Raw genomic sequence first — 25,038 nt, 5'->3', positions numbered from 1 at the left:
GTTCATCCTTGGTAACAAATATTCCATCATGTTGGGTGGGGGGCGCTGTTGATAGAGGGGGAGGCTATGTTGAGGGGCTGGGGACAGAAGGCATATGGGAAATCTCTGTACCTTCTCCTCAATTTTGCTGTGACTCTAAAACCACTCTAAAAAAGTAATAAAATAGTTTTTTAAAGAAGTTTAACTTGAAGCAGTCTTTTTCAGGAAAAGCTTGAAAGAATTCATTCAGCAACATGTAAAACACCTTTCTGTTTAAGAGTGGCACAAATTTAAAAAAATAAAAAATAAATAAAAGAAAGAATGGCACAAATTAACATGTTTACTACAATTATATTAAAACCACCCCCACACACACGCAGTTTAATTTAATTTTATTTTTATTTCTTCCTCCACCACGTTTATGAGCTCTGCCCGAGTTTCCTGGATTTTCATGTTCCCTGTAAACACAAGCATCCAGAGCAGCTTAAGGAAGCTAACCCATGACTCTGCAAAGGCCTCGATTTTCTAGAGAAAGGGCAAGTTCTTCATCACATTTTGTTCTCGTCTGTGTTTTGTTTCAGTCCAAATCAAAATCACCCAGGAGTGGCAGGGGCAAAGTCACCGTGCTAAGTCAACGCTCCCTAGGCATTGCACCCACTGGCTGTTTGCAGGTCACAGTGTGAGTCATGGGAACACATCTTTAGGGCTTCCCCACCTCTGACTCGAGGCCGGTTGGGTTTCAGGCACTGTTCCCTGGGTGGTGTTGGCTGAGCCAGTCACAGAGCTCTCAGACACACGCTGGGTCCCTTCACTTCCCACTCAGAGATTCCGGTGGCGCAGCCAAGTAAATCTAGGTGGCACAGAGAAAGCACTGATTATAGAAGCTGCTGGAAGTCCAGCGTAAATAGGGCTCCAGGCTTTCCCAGATGTCCCCATCCATCCGCCTACCTGTCACTTGGGGACACCATCACCAACCCAGGTCAGGTTTCATGGGGCATTTGCAGTGTCCTTGTTGATGTTTGAATGCCCCTGCTAAGGAATCGGGTTGAGGAACAGACCTATTTTTATTCATAATGACTTCTCCAGGTGTCCTGGTATTTTCTACAAACAGAGATCAGTGTTAATGGATTTTAATCTGCGAACGAGCCAGATTTAAAACGTCTGTTTAAAAAGTAACGGGACGCTTATGAAGTCTTTGCCCCAGTGTAACCTGATAGAGACTAATGGTCCTTCAAACCACTCAAAGAAGGATGGCATCACCAGTAACGCAGAGGGAACGTTTCATTCAACACAGTGACACTACGTATTGGCAGGATTTTTGTAAGCCGGTAGGAGAAATGTTCTCACTAAGCACTTCAATTAACAGACACTTTTCTTAGCTTGAGTTCTCCCTTCGGTGTGTTTTGGCAGTAACTTCAGAATGGGGATTAGGAGGCGGCTCCTGCCTCCCTCAATGCTTTATCAGGGTATCTTGCCTATGACCCCTAAGTGCTTTGTTCCTTGGCTTTCCTAGTACAGAAAATGAGAACAAAAGAGTCTTAACTGAAAGGGTTGTTGCGGGGATGAAATGAGGTGATGTGAACAGTATGTCAAAAATTGCCCAAATATGTCAAATCCTGTTATGATTCAGCCTGGAAAGTCTTTGGGTGAGATTTCATGACTACCACGTAAATGAGCAGGCATTAAAGACTCACTGGTTTCACTGAATCAGTATATTTTAAACAGACAATTATATAATGAATGCCGTTGTGGGTTTGGTTACAAAATCAAGGTTGCTCGAAATGCAGGAAGTGAGCTTGTACTGCTCCTGTGAAAATAGTCCCTGTGTCTAGTCCATTCCTAGCCTTAAGTGCTCCTGTTAAATAGATATGTAAAAATATAAAATATATATATTTATAGCATGTGTGTGTGTCATGAGGTCTGTTCTCTGTCTCGTGGCTATGCCTTTTTTTCTCATACATTTTTAAAAATGAGATTAAAATATACCATGAAATTCACATTTTTAAAGTGTACGCTTCTGTGGTTCTCAGTATACCGATTCACAAAGTTGTACATTCATCACTACTGTGTAGATCCCAAATGTTTTCACATAAGAGAACAGAAATCCCATAACCCACTAGCAGCAATGCCCCTTTCTACCCCCTGCCCCCAGCCCCTTGGAAACATCCATCTCTCCAGATTTGCCTTTTTTTTAAAGATTTTTATTTATTTATTCATGAGAGACACACACACACACACACAGAGAGAGAGAGAGAGAGAGAGGATTTGCCTTTTCTAGACATTCAACAATATTTGTCAATTTCCTAATTCTTCTTCTGTTGCTGGTTTTTAATAACATTCCACTGTGATCTGAGTTGATAGCTCATGATTCCAGTACTTTTAACTTTAAAAAAGGTCTCATTTTACAACGTATCCTGTGATCTATTCTGGAGAATGTTCCATCTGCTCTTTAGAAAAATGTGTGTTCTAGGGGCGCCTGGGTGGCTCAGGTCATGATCTCAGGGTCCTGGGATTGAGCCCCACATTGGGCTCCCTGCTCAGCGGGGAGTCTGCTTCTCCTTCTCCCTCTGCCTGTTGCTCCCCCTGCTTGTGCTCTTTCTCTCTTTCTATGTCTCGAATAAATAAGTAGAACCTTTAAATTAAAAAAAGAAAAATGTGTATTCTGCTGGTGTTGAACAGAGTCCTATGAATACTCATTGATCCCACCCAAATCCAGTATGAGCTCACCGTAACTTAGGTAGTTCTATCTGAAAAAACTCCGTTTTCCAATAAGCTCACATTCTGAAGTTCTCGATGGGCATGGATTTGGGGTAGAGGGGCATCATCCAATGGTGCACAAGCACTTTTGTGAATGCCACCTATGCCTTCTAAGCACAATACCTGGGCTTCCTCGGGAATGGGGTCTAGCGACTGCTTTTATTCCTTTGTATTGGTCAGACCTACCTATTCCTTTGCACATATAGTGGCTTTTGTTGAAAAATGGGGAATTTTAAATAATGCAATGTCAACACTGGAAATCAGATCCACATACACATGAAGTGTTTGTGGTTCCTTGTTAATGAATTTTTAGAACCAGTTCTGTAGAGTCTGTATCTTTTGTCTGTTTTTTAGTTGGCTTAGTGATCAGCAAATGATTCAAGAGAAATTTCCTTAAATGCCTGGACGCAGTACATCTCTAAGTCTCCACTGAGCCCATCAGCTCTATGCTGGTGTTCAAGACTCCGCCTCAGCATCACTTTGTCCTTGAGAAGAATCTTGGGGTCAATCAAACGTGGGAGCTTACATGTCTTAGGTCTTCCCTGGGCATAGCTCTGGGCATGAGCAGGGCTCCATGCACGCACGTAGCCTTCCAGGTTCCCAGGAACAGGCCAGAGCCTTAGACACCCCTTCAAGATACCTTCTCCAGCTATCTTTTTTCACCTTGTTGGTTTGCCTACTGCTGGGCATGCTCCATCAGTAGGCAAACCAACCACCTAGAGCCACTGGCAAATGAAAATGTTGCCTGATTGATTTCAGTAAATGCCCTGCAAAACACTGTTGTTCTGAGTAATCTCCGAGTCAGGTCAGATGAAGACAAGACTGATGAGTGGGGTCTTCTGGGAACCACAGACGGTTAAAATAATGACAGTTCTCTGGGAATTGGGCTTGTGCCATCGGAGGCTGCCAGGCTCCGGTTTTCCCCAAGATTGTGTGTTGTTTCCAAGGCTACCGCACAGCTGAGAGAGCAGAAGGGGAAATGGGAAAAGTTATATTAAAACTCCACAAGACTCACTGTTCCTACCAAGATTAAGCAGTTCGTTGTTTGTTTGTCATTTTAATAAACACTCCCTGGATTGTTGTCTTTGGTTAATTTCCTGAGCGCTGAAAAAGTCTATTTTTTTTTTAATTTTTATTTATGATAGTCACAGAGAGAGAGAGAGAGAGAGAGGCGCAGAGACACAGGCAGAGGGAGAAGCAGGCTCCATGCACCGGGAGCCTGATGTGGGACTTGATCCCGGGTCTCCAGGATCACGCCCTGGGCCAAAGGCAAGCGCCAAACCGCTGCGCCACCCAGGGATCCCTGAAAAAGTCTATTCTGATCATTGTTGCCAATGTTCTCATGGCTTTCATAGAGGAGAAGATTTCCTGAAGTCCTTAGTCCATCATCCACGCCAATGCCCTGTGGCCACATCTCTTCCGGCTGATAAACAATTTCCTTATTTTGAATTTATCAGAATCATAGGAAACAAAGTGCCTGAAAATGTGAAGTCCTCAATTTGATTAAGTGGCACTTGCATTCTTTTGGAAACACACTCCATTCATCGCGTTGGAAAACCTACATTTTTGGCAGTCACTGTCATGATTCTTTTGATCACAAGCAGAGCAAGCTAGTTTGGGTTTAATTGTAAAGGCACAATTTATCCCCTGGATAAGATTTACTGGGCAGGGGCACCTGTGCAGCTCAGTGGTTGAGCATCTGCCTTTGGCTCAGGCCATGATCCCGAAGTTCTGGGATCAAATACTGCATCAGACTCCTCACTTGGAGCTTGCTTCTCCCTCTACCTATGTCTCTGCCTCTCTCTATGTCTCTCATGAATAAATAAATAAAATCTTAAAAAAAAAATATTTACTGGCACATAAGAGTGGCCTATTCTCTTCTACTTTCAGATACCACTTGCATCAAAATGACTTAGATTAGTCATTTCTCCCAGTAGATTTCTCTCTCTTTGAATTCCTAGCTAGTACATTTCACTATGAGATTTCAAACTTGTATTTTGTTAGTTTTTTTTTTTTAATATGATTGGTCTTAATAGACCACACTGTTCAAACAACCCTGTGGTTAAGACCCATTTAAAGTAGAATCAAAAGTATTATAAAATTCCACGATTGCTTTGGAAACTATAATGTCTTTAAAATTTACAAACTGTGAATATAGAGAAAAGGGTAAAAAATAAAATAAAAACCTAAAACCACTCTCATTTCTGGAGCTTCCACCACCGTATCCTAATATCGTGCCTAGCATTTTCACACATATTGTATAATTTGCAACTTCCAACAATCTTTTGAAGAAGCTAATAGAAAGAACTTGTATTTTACAAATTACAAAATGGAGATCTTAAATAAGAGGCCCACACGTACACAACTAGTGATTGATAGAACCTGGACTCAAAGGCAATCTTTGCTTCTTTTCTTTTTATTGTGCTTTGGTTTTAAAAGTAATGCTAATGAAAAAAAAAATTAAAAAATAAAAAAAATAAAATAAAAAAATAAAAAAAAAATAAAAGTAATGCTAATGATAAATATACCTCCTGATTATCTGAACTTCCATGAAGATTGAAATAGCTTGAGGGACTTCTTATAATACTCTTTCTGTATAAGAATATATAGATACTACTTTTTTTTTTTTTGCCTTTTTAGATAACAGCCAGAGACAAAATCTTTATTCTTAATGCCACAGACTGTAACTCAATACAGAATGTAAATTATTAGGAAAACATAAATAGCAAATGAGCACACAAGTTGTCTGGAGTTTTTGGGAAAATAATAGATAGGAATTTTTTTATCAAAATATAGCTTGTTTACAATAAAAGTCTAAACTACTTATTATTTTAATGTATTGCTTTTAGCCATTTTAATTATATATTTGGATTTTCAAAAATATCGCTAAACCAGTAGTAAAAATAATGTTCCAAACCACTGAGATTTTCTTGGCATGATTCAGCATTTAAGCATATGGCACTTGTCACTCTTTTGTGAGTCATTGCTTCCAAAGAACTTTCTTTTTAATGTTATAATAGTTCCTGGTAAGGATTTTGATTTTGCAAACAATTTTATATCAATTGATGTCTCCAGAAGTTTTTCATTATTACATAAAAATCATATTTTGGTTCTCTTTACACAAAATCAAAACATGCAACAAAAACTATTATCACTTTCTCATGAACTACATAGTAATAACACACATTTGGTTGCCATTCTGGCTCATTCTTTCTGTCATCTCAGAGAGTCACTTATGAGTAGGGTAGTGATTCTAACATTGCATATGTCCCATCATTTTTAACAAGATTTGTAAACTCTATGTGATTAAGACTTGTCTCTCTAATGGACCTAGAAACGTTTTTGGTCTGGTAGAGTCAGAAAATAAGTCATCCTATCACGTTCCAAGTGCCTTCATCAAGCTGTGGCCATCTTTCCTGCTCGTTGATCAAGGAGTCTCTTATGTGAGACTTAATAACTATTTCCACGCCTTTCTATTTATTTCAGTCCAGTAAAGATTGTGAAAATCTCCTAGGTGGATGATAGTTTCCCAGCTATGAAAAGAAGTGTGCATAGTGTTTGATGTTTTAACACGCACATGAGGAAAGAACACGGTCCGCTGTCTTAAACATATACAAGATTGGGAACTTCAAATAGGTTGTCCAGTGTCGAGACTCTTAAAGGAATGCCGTTCATAATAAGAGCTCTAGAAATAGAAACATTCCCCAAACAGGACCAGAAATACTACAAGGGAACTAGACATTTGCATGGGACTCTGATTTGGGGGGAAACATACTTTTTGTGAGAAATTTAATCCTACTCTGATATTTACGCATATAGAGTCCAAAGTAATATCATCAAAGGGTTGTGGAACTCCCAAGCTGGTAAATTAAGAGAAAATATATTTTGGCTAGATGAAATAATTGGTGGCTCAAGCCAAAGAAAATGCAAAATCACTTTTTATGTGTTCTACTTCGGCATGGCCAAGGAAGCTCCTGCCAGACCAATTTTCCCACAAATAACAGCTATAAACTTGGATAAATTTTTTAAAAACTGCCTAGAGGTAGCAGAGTGAACAAAAGCAGGAAGATTATAGTAGAGAATCAATTCAGAAGAAAGAATGGCCTAGGGTGATTTTCCTGTTTTTTTTAATGGCTTAAGCCTGAGAGTCAGGCTGGACTCAGCTCTTACAGGATAAAACATTGGTGGAAAATCCATACTTTTTCTGGCCTTCAAAACTACAGGAGAGAGTTTGAAATAATCATTACCACTAGAAAGTAAGGAAGATACCCCAAAAAGAACAGAGCCAGAGAGATGGAGCACCAAATCCTATGTAAGAAATTTGGCCAACTGACTGCATAATTTTGAACCATGCATACATAGGGTAGACTCAGAGCATTTTGAAATGAATTTGGAGCTGCACCAAAGAGACAATGTTTATGAGTCCAAGATAATTCCTTATCTGTTGAAACTAAGAAAATCAGCATTCCATTTAGGAATACAATGGAACTCAGACTCTTTACATGTTTAGAATATTCAGGAAATAGTACAAATTCAGCAGACAGATAAGAAAAGACAACTTAACCCATTCTCCAGAGAAAAGATAATCAATGGAAACCAATTCCCAAATGAACATATCTTGGTTGGAATAAGCAGACAGGATTTTATTTTACCTATTTTAACTAAGTGGCATAAAAGAAAATATACTCTCAATAAGTAAAACTATAAGAAGTTTCATCAGAAAACTAGATATTTAAAAAGTCCCAATTGCAAGAATGAAAAACTCAGTATATGATGTAAATATGCTTCACAGCAGATTGGAGTTGACAATGGAGGGAGTCCGTAAACTTGGAAACAGATCAATAGATATTTTTCCATCTGAAGAACAAAGAAAGACGGTTGAAAACCGAAGTGAATAATATCTGAATTCCCAACATACATGTAACTAGGTCCCAGAAGCAAAGGAGAGAGAAAACAGGACATAAAAAAACTATTGAAAAGAATGACTGAAAAATCCTCAATTTGATGAAAAATCTAATTTATAGAACCAAGAGTTTCAGTGAATCACAAGAGTGGGTGTGCATAAAATGAGTAAGCACATCATAGTCAAAATACTAAAAACCAAAGAAATAGTGGTTTTTTTTTAAATATTTAGTTTAAATTCAATTGTGCCAGCATATAGTATAACTCTCGGTGCTCATCCCCTCAAGTGCACTCCTTAGTGCCTGTCACCCAGTCACCCCATCCCCCCACTCTCCTCCCCTTCTGCAACCCTTTGTTCGTTTCCCAGAGTTAGAATTTCTCATGGTTTGTCTTCCTTTCTGATTTTTTCCCACTCAGTTTCCGTCCTTTCCCTTGTGGTCCCCTTCACTATTTCTTATGTTCCACATATGAGTGAAACCATATGATAATTGTCTTTCTCTGATTGACTTATTAGCTAGAGAACAATGATACATTACCCATATACAAAAAAAAAAAAAATGGTGCAAATATTTTTCTGATTTCTTGTCAGAAATTTTGGAGATCAGAAGGCAGTGGCACAACATCATAAACTGCCACACCACCATTCTACATCCAATAAACATATTCTCCAAACACGAAGGTAAAATGAAGACAATCTCAGATAAAAGGAGACAAAGACAGTGTGATGCTAGGACTTGTACCAGGCAAAATTCAAACCATCAGGAAGAAATGAAGCACCACTATGGTTGTTTACACAAAGTAGCCTAGGAAATCTACAAAACAACTACTGAAATCCCAAATTTAATTTTAAAAGATCAGAAATCAATTGTATTATTGCATACAATCAGCAAACAATGGGAACTGTAATAAAATAAAGCATGACAGATATAAAAATTGTACAAATGTCCCACAACACAGGGTGCATCGAACAACAAAGGCAACTCAACATGAACTTTAAAAAAAAATTACCACACAGGAAACAACTCAGCACAAGGAAGAAACAACAGGGAACCCCAACCCTAAACAGGGTCCCTGATGGAAACGGGGAGCTCACTACCGGACCCTCGAAGAAAGGCTACCTTGTTACAAACTGTCAGAAATTTGGCCACATTGTGCTCTGCCCCTGGGTAGGAAGTAGGACCTGTAATCAATGAACTTGAGCATTTAGCTGAGATTTCCAAGCAAAACTGGAAGATGTGACCCCTGTCCTCCTTACTCTTTGTAGTAAAATGCTACCAAAGAAAAAAAAAGAGAGAGAGAGAGAGAGAAAGAAATTGAGCAATGGACCATTAAATTAAGTGGAAAGGAACCAGCACTTGATGATTTGGAAAATTCTGTCTTTCCAGATAGCATGCTCTAGAAACAAGGCCAAGGGTGTGACTGGAAAACCACTTGTTAAAGAGACTACAAGTGTGACTCATGATCCGATCGACCTTCTCGGGCAGGTTGTCCAAGGAGGAACTGCATTGGATGCTCACATTTAAAAGTGCTGGTCTGTTTGACATCCCGGGCTGTGGCCCCAGAGGCCAGAGAGGGCAGAGCTACCCTCTTGGAGAGCCCTAAGGACAGAGCATCAAACTACAGAGGATGGTTCTCAGCAACTTGCCTGGAGGGGGTCGAGAACTTTCTCTAGACCAGTGCCCTCCTCCTCCCCAACTTACTCCTTCCATTCATCTTTTTTGGAGTGGAAGTGTCTATCCTATGCCTGTCCAACCATTGTGCTTTGGTTTTGTTTTGTTTTGTTTTGTTTTGTTTTGTTTTGTTTTGTTTTCAACCATTGTACTTTGGAAGCAAATAACTTGTTTTCTGGTTTCACTGTTCTATGGATGGAAAGAAATTTTGGCCCGGAATGGATCATACCAAGAGTCTCACCCATACCTGATTTAGGTAATCTGGTTAATGAGATTTGGAACTCTTTCCAGTCGGTAATATTTAAATGAGGTTTGGATTTACAGTTAATGCTGGAATGGCTTAAGACTTTGGAAGATGTTGGGATGGGGTGAATGTATTTTGCACATGAGAGAACATGAATTTTGGGGTACCAGGGAGTGGACTCTACTGGGTTGAATAGTATTCCCACCTCAAAAACATATTATGTCCATCTGGAACCTGCAAATGTGACCTCGTTTGGAAACAAGGTCTTTGCTGGTGTGATGAAGTTAATATGAGTTCACACTGGATTAGAGCAGTCGCTGATCCAAGTGTCCTTATAGGAAGGAGGAAACCTGAACATGGACACACACAAGGAATAAAGCCATGGGAAGTCATAGACAGAGATTGGCTTATAGGACCATAAACTAAGATTACCAGCAACCACCAGAAGCCAAAGAAGGCAGGGAACCATCCTTCCTTACAACCTTGGGGGTTAGAAGGGCTCTGCCAACACCTTGATTTCAGACCTCTGGCCTCCTGAACTGTGAGAGAATAAATTTCTGTTTTAATCTACCCAGTTTGTGGTACTTTGTTATAGTCACCTCAGGAAATGAACACACTCTGGGACCAATTTATTGAATGGCCTGCATTAATGGGAATACAAACAGAGCATCATTCCATGAAATAGCTCATCCAAGAAGAAATAAAATTATTATTGCCATTGACCATAGGATCATTCTCAATGAGCTTTGAAGAGAATAGATAATTAAACAAAAAAGAATATTCAAAAAGCTTTGTGCTACAAGATCAGAACTCAAATAATATTACTACACACCAACAAAAAAATCAATTGTGATGTAATAATAATCTAATTAAACAAATATTTCACAATAGCTACCCCAAAACTCTGAAGGACCAATAAATAAGTTTTTAAAAATAATACTCCCAAGGTCTTAGCTGAAACAGCTACATCAGAATCAGGAAGCACTAGATAGCTTCAACAGCAATCATTCTTCATAGCTCTGGAGGCTGGCAAGTCCAAGATCAAAATCCCATCTGATACAGTTCCTGGTGAGGGACCTCTTCCTGGTTTGCAGAGAGATATCAACTTGTGTCCTCATGTGGTGAAGAGAGAGAGGGAGCCGCCTGTAGTCCCTTCCTTTCATCCCCTTATGAGGCCACCAGTTCCACCATGGAGGCTCCATGCCCATCTTCATCCAAACCCAATTACCTGCCAAAGGCTCCATCCCCAAGGACCATCACATTGTGAATTAAGGCTTTAAAACACACAGTCGGGGATCCCTGGGTGGCTCAGTGGTTTAGCGCCTGCCTTTGACCCAGGGTGTGATCCTGGAGACCTGGGATCAAGTCCCACGTCAGGCTTCTGCATGAGCCTGCTTCTCCCTCTGCCTGTGTCTCTGCCTCTCTCTCTCTCTCTCTCTCTCTGTGTGTCTCTGTGTCTCTAATGAATAAATAAATAAAAATCTTTTTAAAAAATAAAAAATAAAACAGATATATATATATGAAGGGAAAAATATTTGAATATATTTTACAAATGTATACATATTTTATATATACATATATATTACTTATATATGTATATATGATATATATACACACAAAATGAAGGCAAGAAGAGAAGACAAATACATATATTGTTTTTGAAGTTCTAATCAAAAATTTTTTTTCTAATCAAAATTCTTAAATGGCTTTCAGAGAATCACACACATGCATATAAAAATTATTCTAAAAGAGTAAAAAGAACCCAGAATTATTTGAAGAAGAAGACATCTACCCTTCATATGTCAAGAATGACCCGAAGTCTCCTTAGGACTCAGTGAAACTACCTCCCTAAGAAAAATAAATAAATAAAAACGTCGTAGAAATAAGAAAACACGTATCATCTGCAGCTTCTATAGTTTTACAGTTTATGATAGATTTGATGACCCCTGTTCGTGGAGATGATTCAAACTTCCTTCGAATCCTTGTTTAAGACCCAGTTTAAATGGATGCTGTTGCCTGTAAAGCTCTATAATCATTCCTTTGTGATTGGTGAATGAGGAAAATATCAGGCTGGGGAGAAGTTAATTAGAGTCCAAGGACCTGTTTGAATTAGTGAATCAGAAACCAATCTGGAGTCCTGTCACACCTCTGAGAAGTTCCCTGCACCCCCCCCTTCCCCAAGTGTCTGATGCTCATTTTCCTTCAGAGAAGCCAGGCAGCTGAAGTCAGCTCCTCCCTCAGAGCATGAACCACGGAATGGAGATGGCGCGTTTGTCAGGTGCATAGAGCCAAGGTGGAAAAGCAGATCCAAAGGCCAAAAAAACAAAACAAAACAAAACAAAACAAAAAAAGGCCCTTCAAATCAAAAGCCCTCCTCAATAACAAAAAACAACCACATTTTTTGATTCTCCATTCATCTCAAGGTAATTCTAATACTGATATTGTGTCAACTTGCAAAAATAATATTTAAGAGCTTATATAGAACCCAGTTCAGGGATCCCTGGGTGGCGCAGCGGTTTAGCGCCTGCCTTTGGCCCAGGGCGCGATCCTGGAGACCCGGGATCGAATCCCACGTTGGGCTCCCGGTGCATGGAGCCTGCTTCTCCTTCTGCCTCTCTCTCTCTCTCTCTCTGTGTGACTATCATAAAAAAATAAAATAAAACCTTTAAAAAAAAAAAAAGAACCCAGTTCATCCTCCAGCATCATTTCACTGTTTAGTAACGTAGAATCAGAAGTTATGGGACGTCTGGGCAGCTCAGTGGTTGGGCATCTGCCTTTGGCTCAGGGCATGAACCCAGAGTCCCAGGATCGAGTCCCACATCAGGCTCCCTACATGGAGCCTGCTTCTCCCTCTGCCTGTATCTATCTCTGCCTCTCTCTGTGTGTCTCTCAGGAATAAATACATAAAATCTTTAAAAACAATAAAAGAAATCACTTTGATGGGAGACGGATGCTCAGTGTTTACAGATGAGGAAACATGAAGGTACAAAAGAATGAAGATGCTCATTCACAGTCTCACGTTGACTCCTGGCCAAGCCCACACAGAGGCGGGAAGCTCCTAGAGCTGTGCATTTGCTTGGACAAGGAAACCAAACTGAGTTGTCATCACCATTTGCCATGATTTCCTGCCTGCCTGCCACAGATGAAGACCAGCTTTGTTTTATTTGTCTCCTCTTCCTTAAGCTTGTCTAGATCATGAGAAAGTCACGAATATGATTTTTTTATTATTTCTCATATTCTAGAATTAAAAGATAAATAGGAGAGTGAAACTATTGATTGACTATACTTTTGAATTCTGGCATTCCCATCTCCTCCCCTCAGTAAATAAAAGAGAAGAAATCAATAGAAAGTCTGAATCACGTTTAACACCCTATCCCAAAAATGAAATTCCTGGAGCTTTCTGGTTACGCTACTTGATCTCTCTGTATTTGTAAATTCTAGTAACCAGGAAACTCCAATCCTTTATTTTTCCAAGTCCCTTTTCATTGTCAAATATTATTCATAAATGTAGATACTACCCCAAACCCTATTAAGTATGAAATATTTTAATGGCTAATATCTTAGTTTATCACCTGGAATAAAATGGCTTTATCACAAACAGAATTAACATTTTGTTTATTAGCCATTTCTATGTTGCTTTGCAAAAACCTGAACAGAAAGTGTAAAGAAAGAGGCATAAAAGTCAAATGTAATGGAATTTTATATTTTAACTTATTACAAGGGAATCACATGGCTCGGGGCAGTAAAATGACTGATCTATACGTTTCACTTTAGTGCTGAATATATTTATGTGTTTATATATATGTTTAAATGTATATGTTTACATATAAACATATATAATTAACATATATTATTAAAGATTGGTAATATCTATTATTATCATCAGCAGATATTAAAGTTCTCACATAGGAAAAGAAATATAGGAGGAAACTCGGTAAGAATTAAGAGAGCAGGAAATTATAAATTACCCTGTAAAGGTTTGGTGGGGGGAAGCTATTTTCTTCTTCTTTTTTTTTTTAATTTTCAAATCTTTAGCTTTTTTAGTATTTTCTACTTACAGAGCCTAACAGCCAACGAACAGTTAAAACCAGGTTGCTAAAAAAAATAAATAAAACAAAAACCAAACCAAAACAAAAAAACAGGTTGCTGCTAGTATGAAATCATAAATTCTTGGGAAAACCCCGACACAAATGATCATCAGAAGCGTATTCCTTGGGGTAAAAGTTAACACCAGGGAAGACAGCGCGGCTGACAGTCATTTAGCTCCATGGAAATTACTTTGCCACATCTTTCCATGTAGAACAAGCAGCTGAGAGACTGAAGATGCCCAACACCTTGGGGAGATGGGGTGAAGGTCAGGAGGTCAGGAGGTCAGGTCAGGAGGTTGGGTCCCCGTGAAGGGGCTCTATGCCCTGGGGTGAGTCAGGGCTCTCAGCCTCGCATCCTCATCTGAAAACAGAAGACCCTCACCTCCCAGCTGCAGGAAGGACTGAGCGTGCACACCCCCAGCACTCACCCACAGGGGTCAGAACCCAGGCTCTCATTAAGTGAGAAGCTCCTCTGGTCCCCCCACCCCACTCCTACCCCTGCTGTGACTTCACAGGCCCATCCTAATTTTGCCTTGAGGGCATGCTCAAGGCTGGCAGAGGAATCAGGTACAGAGCTTTTCATTGACCTTTAGCAAAAAAAGACCATCCTTTTGAAAAAGAAGAAATAGCTTAAGCAACATTGGTTCTCTTGAATATTTTTACGGTGAGATGAAGGCATCACAAAACATCATGTGAATTTTCAGCTCATTTATGGAACTTTTTCTCCCCTAAAATATCTGAACTAAAAAAAAAAAATGTAAGAGGTGTTTTTTTTTTTCCGAGTTTGATTTTTAAAGAGATAGCTGAATAGATGTTGTTAACTATTTCTAAACTGTTTTTGTTTCATATGGTTTTCCTTTAGAAATCTCATTCCCTTGCTCCTTTGGGTTTTGCTGAAAGGCCCGTAGGTCACTTGAATTAATTTCACAAAAATATCGGGATCAGGATGTGTAGAGTCACCACATGTCACGGTTAACAAAGAGATAATTAAGTGTGTCTCTGGCGACTCGGATTTTACCTATAAGTGATACAGGTGGATGATGCAGATGCTGTGGCTTTCCAAGAGGGAATTATCTTCAGGAAAGGAGTTTCCAAGCTGGTGTTGGAACCTGCCATACTTTGCATCTCTGATCAATTCCTTAGGGATGGGCACAACAGCAAGACAATCGTGACAAGAAGAATGTGTCACAATTAAGCTTACAATTTGAATGTTATATTCGTTCATGTATTCAGAGCTTAGCACATAGTTTTATTGACTATATGCTTTGCTCTTTGCTATAGAAGGGTCCCAACTGATTCCGGCATGCACCCTTCTGTCGGGAAACACAATAAAGATAAGCATGCAAAAATAACAATATGATAAGATAGGAAATAGTGAACATTGAATAAGATGGAAGTTTTGCAGGACAGAGATGTGTGTTATATGATTTCTTTCTGTATTTCACATCCAGAATTAAAAAAAAAAAAAAAGCCAACCCAATACATTATATTTCAGAGGCAAGGGTATTAAGAATATTTTGAGTACAAAGAGAGTGAGCAAACCAAGGTAAACATATAGCTAATCCAGGCCAAAAATATCTGCCTTACCTGTTTTCTTTTAATGATGGGTTAATTATGGGAAATAAACATCAGCTTAATTGATTCCATCTCTAAATTTTTTTTAGATCTGACAAGTTGATTCCAAGTGCTTCTAATTTTACCTGGTGAAATAATATTTCCTAAGCCACCTTGGCCAGGTGTGAGGGCAGGAGAATAAAGTCTAAAATGCAATATATATTGCTCTTCTGCGTCTCTGCACCCTGCCCTGCCTTCCCTGCCTGGAAGGGCTGCATGTCACCCAATGCCTATTGGCATCTGCGACCACAGAAACTACCCCCAACAAAATCTGACACCTGACTGCCAGGTGAGCTGGAACTTGTCCCAGGGCTGGACCGTGTCCCCCACAGCCAGCACGGGGTAGGTCGCAGGGAGACAGATGCTGTAGATTAGAAGATTAGACTCATTCTGTGGCAGGTAGAAATTAGGGGATGTTTTCATTATCTTAGTTACCTGAGCCATGATTGTAATAAAGATTTCAGAAAGCTCTTAAATTATCTGTTTTCAAGGAGGAAGGATGTCGGAACAATCAGGGAGTCATGAAATAGTTTTGGACTGACGCACAAAAAGAAAATTTCAGAGTCTTAAAGCCTTTGCACCTGTGGCAAGTGAGATGGGGCCTGGGTAGGAGCCCTGCGTGGGAACAGTTCACTGGAACTACAGTCCGACAGCCACACATTTGTCTGCCTGTACCCCGTGCGAATAGAAGCAAAAGCATTTTTAAAGCCAATAGCAAACAAACTCACATCAGGAATTCCAACGGAAACTGCTTTTCTCTGATAAACACACAAAAATACCAGAGCCATCATATAAGACACAGAAGGCTTTCAAGTCCCCAAAAGTTAATGGACAGACTCATTCAACCAAGGCTCGCTTTGATATTTGTAGGAATAAATCTAAAGCATCTACTCTAATGTGCCATTAAACTTTTATTGGATCACAGTCAGGATGCATGAGGATTAAAACTCATCTTAGCTGGATAATGTATGCTAAAATGTATAGCGTCTGTGTTCAGGTTGTAATCATCACTTGGCTAATGCACTGCAATGGCCTGATGGGCATTAGCCCATTTTGAACGTAAGCGCTAATACCTTGACAACAGAAGGGGGATGATTTCATCACTCAGAAAGCGCAGGACAAGCACGTCCATGTGGGTCATCCTAGCTCTTGTTTGAGTGAGCATTAGCATAGTTCATCATGAATATATTCACTGAGCTGTTGCTCGAATGAGTCTGAATCAACTTTTCTGAGTGATTTTTTTTTTTTCTCTAATGATCTTCATTGTTGTAGTCTTAGCTCCCAGATCACGGGGGAGCATCCTTCCCTCCAATAACCTATGTCCTTGTACTTAGTCTTGCCTTTGTTAAAATTTTAATCGGCTCTGTAATTCACACTCAGGTATGAGGGGCTACTTACATCAACATGTCCTGGCCTCCTGGTGCGTAACTGAGAGAGAGGAATGAATGTTCAGGCTCAGCTGCGGGGAGCGGCAAAGGTGAAGCATGGTGGGGCTTTGTACTGTTTCCATCCCGTCCCCAGCCCTTGCCTGCTTATTCTACTTAGAAGGAGGGTCCAGCTGTATCCTTACCTATAGGGGGGGTTTCTTATTCAGCTCCCTCTCTGAAAATAAGAAGCCATGAATATTCTTTTTGAAAGCTTTAATCTCTTCCTTATCCCATGTGGATTTACCTTAGTAGGGAAACCACTTATGTGTTCTTATATTTTTGTTTATTATGATTGTACTTCAGAGCATTCTCAGTAATCTTTTTGGCTTGTGGAAATCGAGGAGAGACTCTCTATAATGCTTTGAAGAAAGGGGAAAACTGCATTGTGGATAAGATATGAGGTGGGTGTTGATAGACGGTGTCTTTAAGAATAACTGTTAGGACTGCAATATCTCCCATTTATCTCAGGTTTTCAATGAGAAAATAATTATTTGGTTCACAAAGAGAGATTTCCACTAAGGGCCTGAGAAGTAAACTGTGTTTAGGGTGGGGATCTCCTCCTCTGAAGTTACTTTATGTGGCAGTCTTCCAGAAACCCCCAATTTTCCATCACTACAAATTCACACCTTGGGACCCCGGGTAGCATTATGGGGGATGCATAGTAATGGTCATACCTACAGGTGTGCAACTCAACCTTCTTGACCAGTACTACGTGCATGAATTATTGGATTGTTTCCACAGATGGCTGGAAGGAAGAGTGTGTCAATAAAGAGCTGGAGAGAGGGATGCCTGGGTGGCTCTGTGATTGAGAATCTGCCTTTGGCTCAGGGCATGAAGTCCTGCATCGGGCTTCCTGCGGGGAGCCTGCTTCTCCCTCTGCCTACGTCTCTGCCTTTCTCTGTGTGTGTCTCTCATGAATAAATAAATAAAATCTTAAAAAATAGATAATGAACAGGGAGGGAAAAAGACAAAAATGTGAAGTTACATGGAGGCAACATGACAAAATGACTTGGTGGAGGGGCAGAAGGCAGACTTAATGACCAGTTTGTCTCTGGGACTATTCAGCCTGCATCATTCCAGTAAAGAGGAAAATGAGGACAGAGTACCACCCACATCCAGACAATGGTTTGCTTTATAATAGGGACTGCCCGCGTCCATCTCAAAGCACCAGCACTTTAACATACTGCATGACTCATGTCAGAGACACAGTGAGTATCTGTTGGGTGAATGAACAAAAACACAAATACAATAATCTAATTTTAATTTTAGGATTTCCTGGCATTCCATAAAGACATTTTATGTTCTTTTAATGTAAGCGATAGCACATCTAGACGTGCTAGATTTTTTTACAGTTCCAAAAAAAAAAAAAAATGTAGGAAAACAAAAGAGCAGGAATTGGGAACCAAAGCCAGCTGTCCCTATTTATAGTGCACTGGGAAATATTTCACAGAACTCCCTATCTAGGGATTTTTCATAGGAAGGATAACCTCTGATGACCAAGAGCCCTGGAGGGAGGGACCCAAAATGACAAAACATGTAGACTTAGAAATTCAGAGGAAAACCAAAGCAGGAGAAGAGAATACCAAGGGAAGTATTAAAAAAATTTTCATAAGAGGAGTAGATCCATCCAGTTTAAAAGTCATCCCCATGGATTTAAGAATAATAGCCCTGCCTTAAAGTTATCACTCAATGTCCTTTCGGATGCCTAGCTGAATTCACTGTAGCCTCACCAAGAACAAAGTACACAGAATGAACCAGTTGAAGTCCTCAAAGGGTTGGATTTGCTGCACTTATCACAGATTTCAATTAACTGTCTCCCCCATGAGAAAAGCAAACGGCAAGAGCATTGTTTGCCTAGTTTCCTGATCCTGAGCATTAAAAAATGCTTCAGGAAAATACACAACACACAATGGATGATTTGTGATTCCTACCTGCCTGTAGTTCACTCATTCAACAGATATTTTCAAGAGAACATTATGTGCCAGGCAGTGTACATGAAAAGAGCAGTGGAAACATCTAATGTCTGACCACAAAGGTTTCATGAGTGTAGAAAGCAGAGAGGACAGAGGAGGAATAAACATATAGATGTTAGACATAAAATATGCAGTCAGGTTTCAATAATTGCCATTAAAGGGGGAAGGCAGCCATCTGCTGTTTTTGAGAGGAAGACAGAATGAGCGTTCTCTATGGAGGTCATGTCTCAGCCAAGCCTGAAGGAAGTGAGGAGTGAGCACTTGAGGATGCCTGGAGAACAGGAGTCCAGGCAGAGGGAGCTACCGTGCAAAGGCCCTGAGGCTGGCCTATTTTTGAAGGGTGGAAAGACAGGTAGAGTTCGGGGTGGAGGAGTGGGGTGCAGAGGAAGTAGGGAGAGGACAGTGCTGAGAGGGGTGTGATGAAAAATGGGTCCTACAGACCCCAGGAACCTGGAGAGGCCACCTGGGAACCTTCCACAGCAGCCCCTCTCAGGGACTCTGACAAATGTGGCTGGACCGTTCTATATTTACTGAACATTGGAAAATCCCTTTCTCTACTTCTGATGTCAAATGCATGAGTTTTTCACACCAAGCAGTTTTCCAATTCTCTGCATCCACCAAGGGACTGTCCTACAATTTCATTCAAATCGAACCGCCCAAAGTTAGCCTTGAGAACACCGGGGAAGGCCAATCCCACAACAGTGCCTCCTCTTCAGATCACCATTCTCAAGTAGAAGGTCCCCATGGTCCCCACACTTCTGTCTGAGTGGGCAACTCATCCCCCCTCTTCAGGTTCAACAATTTGCTCTAAATGCTCACAAAACTCAAAGAAACAATTTACTGACATTTATGGTTTATTACCAAGGATACAGTGAAGGATAAAGACAAACAGGCCAATGAGGAGGTACATAGGTGAGCTCCAGGAGGCTCCTGAGTGCAGGGGCTTCTGTCTCTGTGGGGTTGGTGTACATCATCCTCTCACATTAGGAAGCATTTAGCAACCTGAACTCTCCCAACCCCACAGTGTAGGGATTTTTATGGAGGCTTCGTCATGTAGAGATGATCAGTTATTGACTCAATCTCTAGCCCCTTCTCCCCTCTCCAAAGGATGGGGGTGGGGCTGGAATTTCCAAGCTTCTCATCATGGCTTGGGCTTTCTGGTAACCAGCCCCTAGCCAAGAGGCCACCAAGCATTGCCTCGTGAGAGAAAAAGATGCTTCTGTCACCCAGGAAATATATACACATAGTAGATCAATACATATGTATTATATATACACAGATATATATTATATATTATTATATTTTATGTATTTATATTATATATAATTAATACCATATATATGCATATATATATATTTCTTATTGTGTTACACTTGCCCCTGCAAAGCTTTAAAAGCTAGGATTCTGCAGCCCATCTCTCTTTGCTCAGCCTTCTTAGGTAAATAGTCAGGTTGTATGGGGTCACATGGAAAGCATGGTCATCCATACTCAAACTGACCAACTTCACAGACCTAAAAACCAGCCATTATTATTTCCTGAAATGAACCATTCCAGAATAATGCCTTACAGAGGGCTCTAGAAATACAAATACCAGTGGTGAATGGTGTTGATAGAGATGGGGGTGACAGGAGGCACTTGAGAGGGGTTCACACTTCAATCAGTCCCACATCTGTCCCATCAAGCCTAGGTCATATCTGACTTCTTACACTAATTAATTTGGATATTACACCTCTGAAATAATATCACTAAATATCTACATCATTTTCTTGGTATATATAATTCCACTAGCTGGCAAGTGACTATCCTATAAGTATTCCATGTGTGTGCTCGGCAGCAGGAGTGGCTGGGGAAGAGCTTTATAAATGCTGACACAGCACTGGGGCTGTACCTGTATCTTCTTATCTAGCCCATAAATTTCATGAGAACAGGATTTCCTCCACCCCTCTTGGCATCTCCTGTATGGATGAGCACAGTGCCTTTTGCAGAGTAGAGATGAGGTGGCTGTGGATTCATGGATGGAGGTGGAAGACATAAATATACATGAACAAGATGATGGGTAGCCTACTTTGCTGATACCCTACAGCAGGGATTTAACCTCTGATTCCCATTCAGTGCTGGCTTTCCAACACCATGAGTTTTCTTTTCTTTAGTTTCCAGTTTCCCTGACTCTCAATGGAGTGAATCCTATCATAATGGTAGGGAGGGCCAAAGACCTGGGGTGAGCTTTCCCTTCATCCTTATGTTCCAACCACATGGGCATACAATGGAATTTCATGGAAATTTCCCTCAGTCTAGAAGGCTCCTGGTATTGAGAACTCACACAAATGATAAATGGCATCAAGTTATTTTTGGTCTTCTTCTTGTTTGAAGAGCGGTGGGAGTTTTTACTCTGAAAGTTATACTGGATTTGGGTAGGATAAGAATATACCATATGCATGTGCCTTTACATACAAATTTGAAGTTGCTCAGAGGATAATTTTAAAGCCCATTTGAAGCTTTTGCAGAAAGGGAAAGCCTTGGGAGCAATACTTCTCTATATGTTGGGTTTTTACTTATAAAGAGGTTAGAAAAAAGAATCAGTCCTATCGATTTTATATAAATGTGCAGGGCCAAACATTGTGATATAGTTAGCTTCTTTTTTTTAAGATTTTATTTATTTATTCATGAAAGACAGAGAGAGAGAGAGAGGCAGAGACACAGGCAGAGGGAGAAGCAGGCTCCATGCAGATAGCCTGATGTGGGACTTGATCCCGGGACTCCAGGATCACGCCCTGGGCCGAAGGTAGGCGCTAAACCGCTGAGCCACCCAGGGATCCCCATATAGTTAGCTTCTATAGCAAACAGTTTCTATAGCAGGTAACTTGTCTAGTTACTCAGAAACAGTATAATATTTTCTGCTGAAAGAAAATTGTTTCAGGGAAAAAAAAAAATCTCTGGACCTACCGCAAGTAGCACACAAGACATATGTCACTCAGAGTGATGTGCTTTCAAACAGCATGATGGTTGTCGTTAAACATATGTAGACAATTTTGAAATTAGATTTCTTCCTCAAAATGTCCAAACTGCATATTAAACAGGAAACGGGTGGAGCTGTGAAAACCCTCACACACTCTTAATGAGGACAAAAGTCACTATCGTTCTGACTGGCATTTCTCTCTGTTGCAAGTAGTCCTTTCCTACCTGGCCACTGAAGGCGGAACACTGGTGCCCTGCCCACTGGGCAGCCACCCTGTGGAATCCCAGGAGCCACTGAATCACAAAGGCATCACTAGTTTGCTGTCAGTTATGGCATTTTCCAAAGAAAATGATCTATGTCATATTTCTACCCCTTGTCATGAGCACATATAAACCTATACATGTATGCATAAGGAAATTAATTTCTTTATGTGCACAGGTGTTGATACCCACACACATTTATATTACCGGGTACAAAAACTCTACAGATTTTCAAAGTTGTGATGACAGATTCATGATGCTGTTGCGTTGTTAGAATTTCCCTTGGACATGTGGAAGTTTCTGTGTTTTTCTGTGCACACAGATAAGATGCTAACACTTAAGTCTTGGAATGTTATTTATCTCTTCACTTGGCGTCTGGTATTGAAAGGATCGAGCATTGCTCTGGGAAAATGTTCAGTTATCTGAACTACTTTGGGCTTGTTTCTTCAGACTTTAGTATAATGTACCTGTCTTCCTATGCACTCCAAGTGAAGCCAGTGGTGCAGGCTTTGTTCAGGCAGAAAGACCAAAGGCCAACTGCATGTTGTCTTACGAGCCTCTGATGGTTCATAAAACCGAAGGACTAGAGCTGAAGGGGATAGCAGTAGGAGAAATTGGAAGTTATGCACATGGACTGTCAAGACTTAATGGTGGGCCCATGTAGATAACACAAACCTGTCTTTGCATAAACGTCAGGACAGGAGAGGTTTGGAGGGTGATCAGGAACTAGTTTGAGCTCTTTCTTCCATTATGAGAGATCTTTCTACAGTTGTGTGCAAGCTGCTAGAATGTAATTTAAACAAGGAAGATAATCTATCTGCTAAGAATGGCAATTACGGTTCTTAAAAAGTTTTTGAAGTGTTTTATTTTAATTTCTGTATAGTTAGTATATGGTGTACATTAGTTTCAGGTGGACAATGTAGTGATTCAAGACTTCTATACATATCCTGGAGCTCATCACAAGTGCACTCCTTCACCCCCATCACCTATTTCCCCTGGGCCCCACCCACCTCCCCATCTGGTGACCAGTGGTGTGTTCTCTGTTGTTGAGTCTGTTTCTTGGTTTGCTTCTAACTCTCTCTGTTTTTCCCTTGCTCATTTGTTTTATTCCCTAAATTCCCCATGTGAATGAAATTACATGGCATTTGTCTTTCTCTGACTTACTTTGCTCAGCATTATACTCTCTAGCCTCATCCATGTCACTGCAAATGGCAAGATTTTATTCTTTTGATGTTTGAGTAATATTGCACTGTGTGTGTGTGCCACCTTTACTATATCTGTTCATCAGTCAATGGACACTCAGTCTGCTTCCATAGCTTGACTTTTATAGATAATGCTGCTATAAACATAGGGGTGCTTGTTTCCCTTCGAAATAGTGTTTTTGTATTCTTTGGGTAAATACCCAGTATTGAGATTGCTGGATTGTAGAATTTTTGACTTTTTGAGGAACCTCTGTACTGTTTTCTACAATGAACCACTTTGCATTCCCCAGTTCTTTATATATTTTGGATGCTAAACCTTTATCAGATATGTCATTTGTAAATAAATATCTTCTCCCATTCAGTAGGCTTTTAGATTGTTGATTATTTCCTTCACTGTGCTGAAGTGTTTTATTTTGCTATAGTCCCAATGGTTTATTTTTGCTTTTATTTCCCTTGCTTCAGAAGACATCTAGAAAAATGTTGCTATGGCCAATATCAGAGAAATTACTACCTGTGCTCTTTTCTGGGATTTTTATGGTTTCAGGTCTTGCATTTAGGTTTTTAATCTAGTTTGAGTTTCTTTTTGTGCATGGTATAAGAAAGTGGTCCAGCTTCACTCTTTTGCATGTAGCTGTCCAGTTATCCCAACACCATTTGTTGAAGAGATTGTTTTTGGGGGGTTCCTGAGTGGTTCAGTCAGTTAAGCATCTGCCTTTGGCTCAGGTCATGATCACAGGGTCCTGGGATTGAGCCCTGTGTCAGATTCCCTGCTCAGGGGGAGTCAGCCTCTTCCTCTTGTGCTGTCTATCTCTCTCTCTCTCTCTCTCAAATAAATAAATAAATAAAATCTTAAAAAGGGAGAGCATATTCTTGTCCCTCTTGCAAGAGCAATTAGTATTAGGTTCTGGTACAAATCTTAATAACTGACAAAATTGATAATATGACAGCATTAAAGAAATGAATCACCATATAGATTAACCTATCTATATACACATACAAAATACATATACTTACGTATACACATATATATGTATGATACATAGATTAACCTAAGTAAGCTTGGTGAAGGTCAATATAAGGGATGGAGAGAAGCATCACTTAGAGAAATTTCCTTTTAAAATGTCCCACTGATCATTATTTTCAAAAGTATTGGCAGGGCTTTAGAATAAGCCATAGAAAAAAAATGCACTTTTCTTGCTGAGGCCACTACTTACAAAGTGACCAGAGAGTCAAAGAATTCCCCAGGCAAATGAGATAAACAGAACGAGTATTTTACAAAATTATTTTGCCTCTAAAATGTCATCAAATGTTTCATTTTGCCCAGCATCCCTTCCCCTTTTGTTTCTTTTGAAAATTATCCCCCCGCCCCACCCCTGATCAAGTGCATCCAAGTTTACTCACACAGAATGGGCATGATCCAGATCGATGATAAGTTTTTCCCTTCCACAGTCCAGGAGTGAGAGCATGATTTTAGAAATCCAATATACCTGAGTTTAATATGGACACTGCACAGGAGAGAATTAGTCTCCCTCTGGGAGAATGAGTACTGAGGTTCATGTAGTGTGGAGCTGCTGGGGACATCTTTACCATGATTTGGAGAGGAATCTAAAGGAAAAGAGTTGAACACAGAGGCAGCTGAGTCAGAGGCCATGCTGCTGTCACTGGCTGATCCACTCAGCCCAAGGCATCCAGATTAGAGCCAATACACTGACCTCATTGTTCCGATGTTTGAGTGATGGCTCTGTAACTTGAACTTTAAAAACAATGGGAAAAAGCTTAGTGTTCTTTTTTGTTCCTGTTGCTATAAGAAAGCTTGTAATTTTATAATGTTTTTAAGTTCAAGGAAAAATACAGGTCTGTTGAGTTCAGTATTTACACTGTAGAAATTTATTTGAAGCTAACACTTTTTATGGCAGGTATGGTGCCAAAAATCAAGACAAAGAGGTCATAAAACAAATAAATGAAG

The 25,038-nt window shown here is 40.1% G+C and overlaps 1 long non-coding RNA gene across 1 annotated transcript; it reads right to left on the bottom strand.

The window, feature by feature from the left end:
* Positions 1-356: 356 nt before the first annotated feature.
* LOC140633440 (uncharacterized) lies at positions 357-24,742 on the bottom strand. The gene is made up of 3 exons (XR_012031050.1): positions 24,474-24,742; positions 928-1,080; positions 357-829 (listed from the first exon to the last, which is right to left on the bottom strand). It is a non-coding gene; the product is annotated as an uncharacterized lncRNA (long non-coding RNA).
* Between the last annotated feature and the right edge of the window lie 296 nt (positions 24,743-25,038).

This window comes from Canis lupus, chromosome 5 (genome assembly GCF_048164855.1).
Source record: "Canis lupus baileyi chromosome 5, mCanLup2.hap1, whole genome shotgun sequence".
NCBI classification, from domain to species: domain Eukaryota; kingdom Metazoa; phylum Chordata; class Mammalia; order Carnivora; family Canidae; genus Canis; species Canis lupus.
This window is presented reverse-complemented; position numbering and strand designations above follow the sequence as displayed.